Source organism: Halichoeres trimaculatus, unplaced genomic scaffold (genome assembly GCF_033239565.1).
Source record: "Halichoeres trimaculatus isolate MK-OKI-2021-1 unplaced genomic scaffold, fHalTri1.1 fHalTri1_scaffold_7, whole genome shotgun sequence".
NCBI classification, from domain to species: domain Eukaryota; kingdom Metazoa; phylum Chordata; class Actinopteri; order Labriformes; family Labridae; genus Halichoeres; species Halichoeres trimaculatus.
In genome coordinates, this window is record NW_027437185.1 from 15,056,047 (window position 1) to 15,068,263 (window position 12,217).

Below are 12,217 nucleotides of genomic sequence, written 5' to 3' on the forward strand. Positions count from 1 at the left end.
GAGGAGATAGAGGAGGAGGAGGAGGACAACGTGGTGAAGAAGGAGAGGGCAGGATGGAGGGATGAGAAAGTGTGGATGTTGCAGAAGTTGACTTTTATCATCCACTTTGTTTAGAGAAGGCGTCACAGGTTTCACACATGTATACAGCTCCATCTTATACTAGCACATAATCCTTCAGCAGTCTTTAGGCCCTCTGCTAAACTGCCAGGCCAGGTTATGAAATCCACCCAGGGCCAGGTTACAAAAATCCTCTCTGTGGCATCTGCCAGGGAAGGCAGCTCTATGTTGACAGATGGGCACAGCATTCCTGAGCCCCGGGCCTCGCCAGCACTCTGCCAGGAGCCAGACTGAGGGAGCCATGGAGAGGCTGACTGGCATTTCTTTACACCTATGTGCTTAATTTCTGTGGCAACCTCGAGGCACGTACGACATGCGTTGAATTCCCTGAATGCTGCTCCTTCAAACCTGACACGTAGGGGCAGTGATGGGTGTTACTGAGGAATGAATAGAGTAGTGATGGCTGCGGAGTCATGCATGTGTCTGCTTTAATTAAAACAGCACTAGAAGAGGATCATCTATGAGGGTGGTTTCAATCTGGTTACTTCCTTTTGTTTATCTCCTTTGATTAAAAACTCCACACACTCATCTGAAGTTTTCAAGAGAAGTTTTTGTTCTTGTCTCTTTTACCTTCCCCAGCAAAAGCAGGCTAAGCCCCATATGATCTATGTCCAGGCGAGAAAGAAAAGTGCCACCCCTTCCCCCATGCCGTATGCTGCTTCCACAGGGATAGTGTTTTACATGCTCAAGGTGAGTGGAATACCAGCACAGCTCCTGTCAGCCCTGAAGCTTTACTCGCTGAGGTTCCCCATCTCTCTTTGGCCTATCTTCCCCTGACCACCTGCTCTGACAGCGTCCCCTAACCAGGTCACTCTAATGAAACCTGCATGTGGCCACTTAGCAGCCACTTAGACTGCACACTTGATACATCTCCAGCGATTATCAGCAGCAGATATGGTCTCAAAACATAGTTTTCTCTGCAAAGTGAAGCCACTGCTTGTGTTTTCTTGTGTAAAAATGTACAGTACACTCTTCTTTGCAATCAGCAGAGCCTTTGGAGCACAAATATAGCTTTGGCATGGCTGAACTTAATAGGCTGGCATTCTGCAAAACCATGCCACATTCCCTGCAATCACCACTCTTTAACATCTAGCACTGCATGGACACAATGTTCCAAGACGCAGTGCCCCACCAGTTCCTCAGACAGTGAGAGATTACAGTGCTTACTCCTAAAGCCACCTCACTATGGGCTGATGTATACACAGGGGTCAGAGAAGAGGGGAGGGGGGAGAGCAGGAACACTGTCGAGTTTGAAAACCAAGAACAAAAAAAGACCAGCAAACGTGAGCGAGGCATTGACCTCGAAATCACTGTTAAAACACGGTGTCCCCAATTGGTAATTATTCTCCTCCAGTGATGAGGTCAGCCTGAAAATCAGCTGAAAACAAAGTGGGATGATAATGACAGCGGTGACAACGGGAGCGAGAGAACGGAAAGAAGAGGAGAGGGGAAGAGCACATGACAGGGTGAAAATGAGATAGAGACAGTGTGTGTGTGGTGGGACTCACTGCTTGGTGTGAGTGAGCATGGGAAATGCGTGGGACTTCTGGACCATCGTTTGCTCCAACGGGATCTGTTCGGTGGCTGACGCACACACAGACGTACATATACGTATACAAAAACCAACACTTACAGATAGATGTAAAACTATTCACTGCATTGCATTGACGTGGTCTCCACGAGTTGATTCATTTAACCTGCAATGCAACACTCAGCATCAACACACATCCATCTAATGTGTTTTTTTTTTTTGCAAATCAGTTTTCATCACATCACAAAATATCTTATCTTTATTTGAAGTGAACTTTGTCATGAATACACCATCAATGTGTCATTCATCCTTGTTCTGCAGCTGTTCATGACACTATCAGTCCTTGATGTGATGCTGAATCAGTGCTGCCTAAATTACTCCACCAGAGGGCAAAATCTGGTCAGAAACTTAAATAGAGACTCTTCAGCTCATGTGCATGCATGCATAAACAAACAAAACAAAACACAAACTCACACACACACACATATCCATGTGCCTAAAAACATACATGCACACCCTTTGCTCCACAAGCCTCACCATGTCAGCATTTACATTCCTTCAGTCATGGTTACATGTAACATATACAATGCATAGTGTGAGCAGTTTACATTACACATTCTGCTGAGTGTTTGAATCTGGATGTGCAATAGAGCAGGCTTGTTATGCACAGAGTGACCCACAAATCCTTACTGAACCCAATGACAATCACCTACTGGCTAAGCTATTTAAAATCTTATTTAGTGAGCCTTTAAAGCACCTAACTGAATTTTGGTTCAACATCTAAATTAAGTCATATAATTTTCCAAAAGTCTTTCTAGTATTCATTTAAATTGTTTCATTTAAAATGCTTAAGAGTTGTATCAACTCACGAGGCCTGTTTACGAATCAGACAACCAATTGAATAATGGTCACATGGTTGCATACACAATAGAGCATTTGAACTGACATCACGATTTGGATCGTTACCAGGATGCGCGGCCACATTGGAGGTACACCAAGGTTAACACTGAATGGGCAGAGATAGAAGTGTGCAGTAAAATATAACTTTAAGATGACTTATCAACCAACAAATGTGGGAAAATGCATGAAGCAACCTTAAACCTACGGCAAAGAACTCAGCCAGCAAGAAAACGAGAGTGATTTTGAAAAATGTGCCCAATAAGTGGAAGAGACCCATACGAGGATTTAGCATCTTTAGCATCATCTACCCCTGGGTTTGAAAACATGAATGTTACTACTTTATTCTTCATGGGAGAGGGGCCCCACAGAATAAACGATGATCTTCTGGGTGAGGCTCACTTTCCGGCACTTTGAAAAGCCACCTGAAAGACACTGAGACAAGAGTTTCACGTATGTACAATTTATTGCCTTGAATTACCTCTCAAAGTTATACTCTATCAAAATATATTTACTTTTACAAAAGTGAGATTTTAAGATGCTATGAACAGAAAATGTGACCTACCTGACAGAAAATGCTGTGAACAGACTCAAACGTTGAGATCAAGGATAGATTATTGCCTTGGAAATCCTGATGGAGCTTATTGCTAGCCACAATGTTCTCAGTTCTCCTGACAATTGTTTGTCCTCCTCACCCTAATCTGCGATCAATTTTGGTGGTCAAAAAATGTTTTTTTCTCGGTCCAACAGATCCGTGCAGCAAAAAATGTGGCAGTAACTTAACACTTTGTGTGACAATAGTACTATATACCATCAGCTCATTTCTGTTCTGTTGTGGGGGTGCCTCCAACATGGTTAAACCTCTGTTGATTACGTCACGTGAAAACACTCTACAGATCAGTGGCAGCTGCTGGTCAGTCAAAGAGGGGAAGCTCATTTTTCCCGGCCTACATCATAAATTTGTTTATTTATTTAAATGTAAATTCTACCTTCCAAGCTAGTTTGCTAGCCGCTGGAGCTGCTACTTGAGACTACGACAGGCTGTAAGTGTGAGTGACGGGGGGAGAAGCTCCGCAGCTGAAGCTGCTTATTGGTGAAAAGAGAGAGAATCTTTTAACACAACGCTCGTTGTTTTTAAGAAAAAATGCTCCAGTGGAGGGTTTTACTTCAAGATCACTGACTGGCTCATTTCACTGTCAATCAAAAAGGGATTCGGCCTCAGACAGATCATCCAATCATCATGCAGAAGCCCAGCGTCCAGGCCAGCCCACAGTCTCATAGACCCCCAGAGACGCTGAGTGTCCGATGGGCGGGACAAAGCCCAGTGTTTATCCAATGACCGTCCAGTTTCCACAGTGGAACAACCCACTCTACGCCTCTCTGCTGAAGTCAGAAGACGCTCAGCGTCAGACTGTTAAAGCGCTGAAAAGCTGCGGAGATGAATGAAAAGGAGGTGGCGCCAGTTACCTGTGATAGATAGCTGATTCTGAACCAACGATGAAGGAATTCTAGCGCATATTTTGTCAATGAAATGTACACACAGCAGAACATATCACCACTTTTTTGGGGGACATTTTAGGGGAAGCTGAGCTTCCCTTGCAGTCTTACAGCAATTGCCACTGTTTGACAGGCAACTAAAAGACAAAGAGGAGTGAATCAAGAATCACTGCGAGTTACAGAAACAATCCAGGCAACAATAGCTGGATTTGAGGTCCCCATTTTGTGTCGGTTAACATTAATTTATTCTGTATTTTTGGGTTAAATCATACCTTAAATTGTGAAATCGCTAAATAGCATTTTTTATTCAGCGCTATTTTTCACAACTGACACATTTTTGTCTTTGCCTGATTATGAACGTTGTGCTGGTCATTAATTGTAAACTAACTTAAACTGAGGCTAACCCAGTTTGCCAAACAATGGGGAACTCCAGCACAAGCAGGTGTAAGTGTGTTGTGTGAAGTATTTGATCTTAACTATACTTAAATACTGTCGGGGAGACTAAGCGCCTACTAATTATACAGTCTATGATAAATACCATAAGCACAAATAGATGATACCTGTATTCACTTGGGTCAGCACCATAGACTGTAAAAACAATGGACGTCCGCTTGCTCGGCTCAAGGTGAGGTCTCTACAAAATCTGCTCCCCCTGGTGGCTGGCTGCAGTATAGGTAAAAAAAATCTGTCTTTCCAGCCATTCTAGATGGGCTGTGATTAAACTTTAAAAAATTAATACTCCTCAAAGAAATGTTTCTCATGTCTGATTGTTGTGGTGATTTGAATATATCATGTGGCTGTCTTGTATTCAAGTCCTCTTTTTTTTCTAAAAAGTTTTGTTTTCATTAGTTATGCGAGGTTAAAAACGAGGTTTTACGCAATATTTAACAATGATTGACAGCTGCCGTTCTTGTGTATTTTTTTCAGGGATTGTAAAATATGTTGGGAGGTAGAGTCAAGAAGTGATTAGACTATCGGAAAAAAAAAAGAAAAAGTTTTTTTTGTCACCCAGCTCCACTCAGATTCGATGTCGATATTTGTGGACCCCTGGTTCTTTGGTTGCTTTAACAAATCAATGTTAAGTCCAACTATCCTTAATTTCATGTCATATTCCACATTTTTCCGGCCTCGCTGTGTTTTCTGCCACACACCGCAATGCTACGTGAGGTCTATTTTGCCCCAAAGTCTGACTGAAAGGCGAAGTGGCGTAAGCGCATACCCACGATAGTGTAGCACATAAGTGACTATTGATGACCAGCCAGACCCACTCTGTCTTTAAAAAGGGTGTAATGCATTAAGCAAGTATTTTATTTGTTTATTTATTTATTTTTGGTCAAATAAGTTTGACTACTTTTCACATTTACTCCCACTTAGGTTTTTTTGGATAGCCCTGTGATCCTGGCAACCTAAACAGAGTGCACCCAACTACTCACAATAACATCTCCAGGATGAGTACGTAAGAGACAGATGGATTTTTGTAGATGCTACTTGCAATTCTAAACTTCAGCGTCATAAAGGTATTTTCATAGTTTCCAGCCAAATTTACATAAGCTTTTAATTCAAACACCATATTCCAATTAATGAAGGAAAATATGACTTTTTTTCTCCTCAAACTCATTTGATCACTCTCCAGTATCAACACAGTGCAGGTAGCTGTCATGTTTGAGGTCTGAGACTCTGCTATGAGCTCACCTCTCAGTAGATTATGGGCCACTGGAGCAGGTCTGCGTTCGAGCCAAACTCTGGCAGTATTCACCATGATGCGGTCTTCTCTCATGTCGAGGTTATTTTTATGGCTGAGGTGGTGGTGGAGCCATTGGGAGGTCTGATTACTCTTTGAAATATGCCAACACAATCAAATCTGCCTGCAGTGACAGGGTGCTGCTGTGATTCCAGCCGCATGTTATTACGCAGCATTTACTGCATGCTGCACATTCAGCTCCATCCCAGCAATCCATGCCAGTGCACCTTTTTTTTTTTAACGCTGTGTTTTTCTTACAGTTTCATATATGTCTGTGCAGAGACGTTTCGCCATAGGTGGTTTAGGTCAGCTGTTGTCGAGCCCCTGCTGAGGGCTGAGAAACAGAGCCGCTGAGGGCCATGACGTGTGCTCTTACTGCATGCGTGTGCACTTTTATACGGCTTTAATTACAGACTGTGAACACAGACAGACTTGTTTATTCTGCTGTGTAGTATACACTGAGGCCTGGTTGGCACCACAAACACACGTGCCACACACACACACACACAGACACACACTCCCACACTCCTTTGTAGTAGTAAAAGTATCTATCCTGGACAGCGCAGCAGGTTGTACCTGCCAGACGAGTGACTCACTTCTATTTTATGTCCATTAATTCAGTCATTTATGGATATCTAAACACAGAACATCATCACCGCTAACAGGCAACATCTTCTGACACTAAAGCATTCTTCTTTTCATCATTTTTGTGATAAATAGCTCACATCTTTTTCTACTTTGCAGGCAGTAAGTAGTTCAAGCTTTTTCCACAGTTGTAGTAAGCTATCAGCACCATAAAAGTTGTATTCTAATTCCTTCAGCTTAAACAAACAGGCTATTTAAAGGGCATCAGCCTAACATAGGCTGCTTTATTTTGAGTGGACGAAGAAGGTATAAATAGACTTTGAGGAGTGCAACAAGCGAATGCTTCATATGAAATGGCTGGCGTTACATCATTGCCTGTGAGAGTGAAGTTCTGGAGAGGCGCTGAGCTCTCCGGGCCAGCCATTATGGTTTGTACTAATGTTCTGGTTTCACAATCCAAACATTCTAAGAGCTGTTATTTGCTCTCTTTTTCCCTTTTACTCAGTAATTCTGCGTCTTTTTTTCAGCCGAGCAAAGCTGTCAACAGAGAGGAGAAGCAGCTTTAAGTGGGAGACGGAGGAGGGATGAAGGGGGAGGAGGAGAGAGACGGGAGGAAAAGAAAGAACTAAATGCCCAACAAAAAACAAAAACTTTGAAGTTTGTAAACTTTGAGATTGGTGAAATGAATCACCTGGGGTTTAAAGATTTTGGGTGCCACATGTGCACAAATGTGTCTTTTCAAGTATCCAATATGGGTTTATGGGTGTATAAAGCAGAACATGTACAGAAAGAGAAGAGGAAGAAGATTGGTGAGAACAAAAGATGACAATGACTGATTGAGTTTGAACTCCCCCGATTCCCAACCCTTTACACAGCAAGGTGTATCTCAGCGCAGACAGTCTGAGGTCTAAGGAGGCCACTGGCGAGGCAGCGTCCTCCATGTGGTTGGCGAACTGCAACTCATCATTACCCCTGGCTTTGACTGGCACTTCTGTAATAACTTGTATAAGTGAGTCAGTGCCGCTGTGCGGAGTTCCAACTGGTAGCTAAATCACAGGACGAACCAGCATCCCTCATCAAGTATCTCTCCCGCATTTATCCTCCGTCAGGCACAGAGCCTGCTCTATTTCAAACACAGTAAAATGAACATGAGCCGCATCAGCGTATTATGACACCAGACCTATGTCTCTGTTGGCTGATGTTATTTATGTTATTCCATATGATGTCTGTGCTTTTGGAAAAATAAAATTACTTTCATTTTTAAATTCAGGGATGATGAGATAAACACAGTTTGTGGGGAAGGCTTTTTGGGCCGCTGCCTCTGTGATATATCGTAGTTTTTCCAGCATAGCACACACACAGGCACTCATTCAGCCACCTATTACATTTCCCTGATTGTGAACAACATAAAATAAACGAATTTAGTATGTCACAGCTACATTGTGTCTGGAAAAAAAACCTGATACACAGTCTTGGGTTTCTAGGGGGATAGCAAAACATTTGTTTGACATAAGTTTATTCACAATTAGCCAAGTATTATACCCACATCACACCATAACAGATCAAGTGATTGCACGACTGCTGATTCTGAAAAAAAAAAAAAACAGTTGTGAAACTTTTTTTAAATGTTCACCGTATTTTAATATGTATTTAAAATTGTAGTTCAACCCATTGGTGAACATGGAGGAGGCAGGCCCTTATGGTCAGTAAGAGGAGCTCTAAGTGTTTTGGCTTCACCTCTGGGGAGCTATCATGTCATCCAGTTCACAGTGAGTATTTGACACTTGCTCCTATTATGACACGGCATTGCCACAGCTGTGGTACAAAAATAGAGAGACTGTGAATTTAAGGAGAAATAAGGGAGAAGACAATGTTGAGCCAGAGGCAGCAATAACTTTCGAAATGGCTTTATCGCTGTAGATAATACAAACCACCACATCCACAAGCTCTTGCCAAAAAGCTCCTTCTGTTTTTTACGCCATCATTCCCTGTAATTTTCCACCAGGAGCGTGATAAAATAAAGAAAACAAAATAACAGAATCAAGTTGTAGTCCTGTTACGTGACTCAGAGACATCCATGGCCTAGTTAGTAGGAGGATTAGCCTGTTGATATTATGTTGACGTTAATAACATCATCAGGGGTTAAATCACTCTGTGGCTTAATCCCTGCACATTTTTTTGTCCATCAGAACAAAATCTTCTTTGCTAGCTCACTCCAGAAAGTGAGATGTGTTTAAATTATGAAATTTGTCTCAGATTGGTCATGAGTTTACTCCTCAATATGAATATGAAGTTTCCCCTCTGGTGATAGAAGGATTAAGTGATTCACATCAGTAGATGGAGACGTGCAGGCACGATGCGAGTGCATCAGGGCAGCAGCTGTGTGTGTATGCAGAGTAATCGAGATGGATCACTAACTAAAGCATAATTCAAGATTCATTTAAGATGAGTTGTTTTGCATTAATTCAGAAGTATATGTCTATGTTTTTGGAGTTATTTTTATTTTATCTGGACATTAGAACCACGTTACATTAATGTGTCCAGTTTTATCTGTGTGCCGTAGATGTAGGGTATGAATTGTGCAAAACAAACAAAGCCAGAGTCCAAGCTAGTATCTACCTTTCCCCCTGAACTTAAAACTGAAAGTTTGGGAACTCTACAGGTTTTGTGGGAGAGGCAGAAAAGTGCCATGCAGTTTGCAAAATGTGCTGTGCTAGACTGAAGTGCACAGGGGGTACAACAAACCTTACTCTAACCTAACTCACCAGATTGTGGAGGTACCCCAGGTCCCCCATCTATGGTTCAGACTTATCTACTGCTACTAGCGCCAAGAGTGGAGGGTAAAGTATTGCATCCTATTTGTGAAGGTTTGTTATTTATATTTTTGTTTGTCTAATTGATTCTGTTTGTCTCATTTGAATGACTTTGGGAGACGCTAAATGTGGAATTAAAGAAGCAGCTAGCTTGTTGTCACCTAAACTTATACACAGGATACAGAGGGGGGGACAGCTAGCTGGGCTCTTCAAAGGTATCTTTGCATGTCAGTATTTCTGCCTAGCTATTATGTTAAAGGTCCCATATTGTGCAAAACTTTATTAAGTCTTTTAGAAATTTGTGGGTCTTAAGCTTTCCTCCCAGCCCACAAAATGTGATATTTAATGACAAAACCTGTACTTGGTAGTGCTTGTGAATGTAAAATCCTGACCTTAAATGAGCTGTTTGGATTTTGGCGATTCCCTTTTTTGACCAATCAGCAAGTCTGACCTGATTGGTCCACCGGAGCAGATACCCCCCACCCCAGAACCCACTCCGTTCCCTGCTGCTGGAGAAAAATCTCTCCAGCAGTGGGGAGGAGAATGCCAAAGTTGAAGAGCCATCGTTGCTTTGCTTTTGGTTGTAAACAGCCACATAGTTCCATGCACAAGCTTCCAATCTGGGAAGAAGACAAGACTAAGTGGCTAGAGTTCATTTATGAAGGAAATGTGCCAGCTACACTCAGTAAAACTGTGCATGTGTGTGCTAGTCACTTCACGGCCGACTGCTTTTCCAACTTTGGACAGTACAACAGAGGGCTAGAGAATAGACTGGTCCTGAATCCAGGCACATTACCAACCATCCACCAACTAACCTCGAACCCTGGAAATGTGAGTATTTTAAATGCTGCGTGCTGTGGAGCAGATGTAAGAGCTTTTCCTCAGTGTCCCCCCTGTCTCTGTGTTAGCTTCAGGATGCTAACTTTAGCTGCAGTTAGCCTGTTGTTTTAGCCTGTAATGTTACGGTAATCAAGCTTCTCTGTTTTCTAAACATTGTGCACTCGGAGCTCATGGTGCCACTCTCAGTGAAGCAGAAGAGAGGGGCGGTATTAAAGGAGGCTCATTTCCATATGAAGGTCACGCCCACTAAATCAGAGCGATCTGAACAGAGGGGCTATGAGAGCCTGGAAACAATGCTGCTGTGCTTGATTTATTGGCTTTTTGGACCAAAACATGTTACTACCATTTCATGAAGACATCAATGATCCATATTAAACTGCAGAAAAGAAGCAGAATATGGGACCTTCAAAGTGTCTGTCTTATACAGGTTCAAAAGTCATGCAGAAAGTTAGAGATTCAAGGCCCCCTGCTGAGAAATACTCAGGCTTATAACCCCATAAAATAAAACTGCAACTTTTGTTTCCTTTCCCCCTTTGTTTATGCCTTGACAGACCAAACAACAAAAACAACAACCAGATGAATCTTTTATTTTTGTACTTTACAATAAAAATGCAGAAGTGGCACTAATACTCTCATCTTATTCTCTACCAGAGGGCAAGCTATAAATTTGAAGCTGTAGCTTTAAGATCTTTCCATGTCCTATTTTGGAACAGAGACCTCAAACTATAATCTTAAAAGTCTGTTATCCCCAAAAAACCTCGACACAACTCCAATATAAATCAAGATTTCCATTACCAAATGCTGATGTTATAGACTGTTCCACATGTCGGTATAGTAATTGTAGGCATAAATGGATCATTACACCAACAGTTATTGAACACAGCTTGGACAGGCTCTCTTACACATTCATCACTGTTTATCAGGAGCTGTGCTATCTTTGTTTTAGTTTCCTTGTGCTTAGGAACTTATTATGCATGTGTTAGCAGTGTGCATGATTAGAAAATTAAAAACCACAGACCATGGACGTTAATATGAAGTTATAACTGATAAGTAAAGTCAACAGCTCTGCTGGACACTCAGTTATTGTACATTAAGTTCAAACTGCAATGTGATATTTTGACTAATAGTGTGTGAGTTGAAAGAAAGTCAAATCACCTCTGGTTCATTGAAAACGTTATTGGAACAGCATTTGTTTAGGTTCAAATTGCAGGTCTCCATCCCAGAGAGAAATCTGGTTCAACACAAAGACAAATGTTAGAAAAATAAACCCAGTGTTCCCCGTGTTCTTTTTAATCTGGCCTGATTTAAAGCCAACAACTGGTCTTTCACCAGGTGTTGGGCTGCTTAAAAGTGGATTTGTCAATGGACTGCTATTATTTCATTGACACAAGTCATGTTTTCTTAATCTATAATTACTTTGCAATTGCCAACCAGCTGTAAAATCACAAGGATGGCTGCTCTCTGCATGCTGTGGCTCAAAGCTACTTAACTGTCCCATAATTTTCCCCCTTTTTTGTATATAATTAAAGCAAAACAGCTGGAGGTCAGAGAGAGCATTCTACTTAGAGATAAATTGGATTGTCTTGATCCAACTTTATGTACGATTTCTAGTGGAATCATCTTTAAACATGGAATCTGCTCTGCTGTAATGAATGCATAAGCTGTCTGAATAGAAAGAAGTAACGCGTTGGCTAAAAGCCTGATTATGGATGGCTGAGTCCTCCAGATGCTTGATTGCTGTTCCAGCGCAAATAGCTCTTTAGGTAATTGTCTTGCCATTCAAATACCTCCACTTTTCTCATTTTATGAGAGGCAGAAAGGTTATTTAATTGAGGATTGAGGCCTGGAAGAAAGCAAATACTCCTTGCTTTGTATTTTCCTGTTATCATTCCTTAAGCAATGCACAGCGATGCCTGGCACATCCAGCACAGGATTTGTGCTGCGAGAGGCACCAAGGGAGTGCTTGGCATGGTTGGCTCGGTGCCGTGGCCTGTACTGTCTGGTGCATGCCATTCATTTCTGTGTGAAGCTGAAGCTGTCGCCACATGGACAGCTGGTTGCGAGCTCCAGCGTTCTGCAAGACCATCACATCCTTTAACACCATCAATACGTTGGTGCATAACACTCGTAGATCTGCACCAGTTTACCCTCTCTAAATCAATACCAAATAAAGTTTGTCTTGAGACCATGAAACTG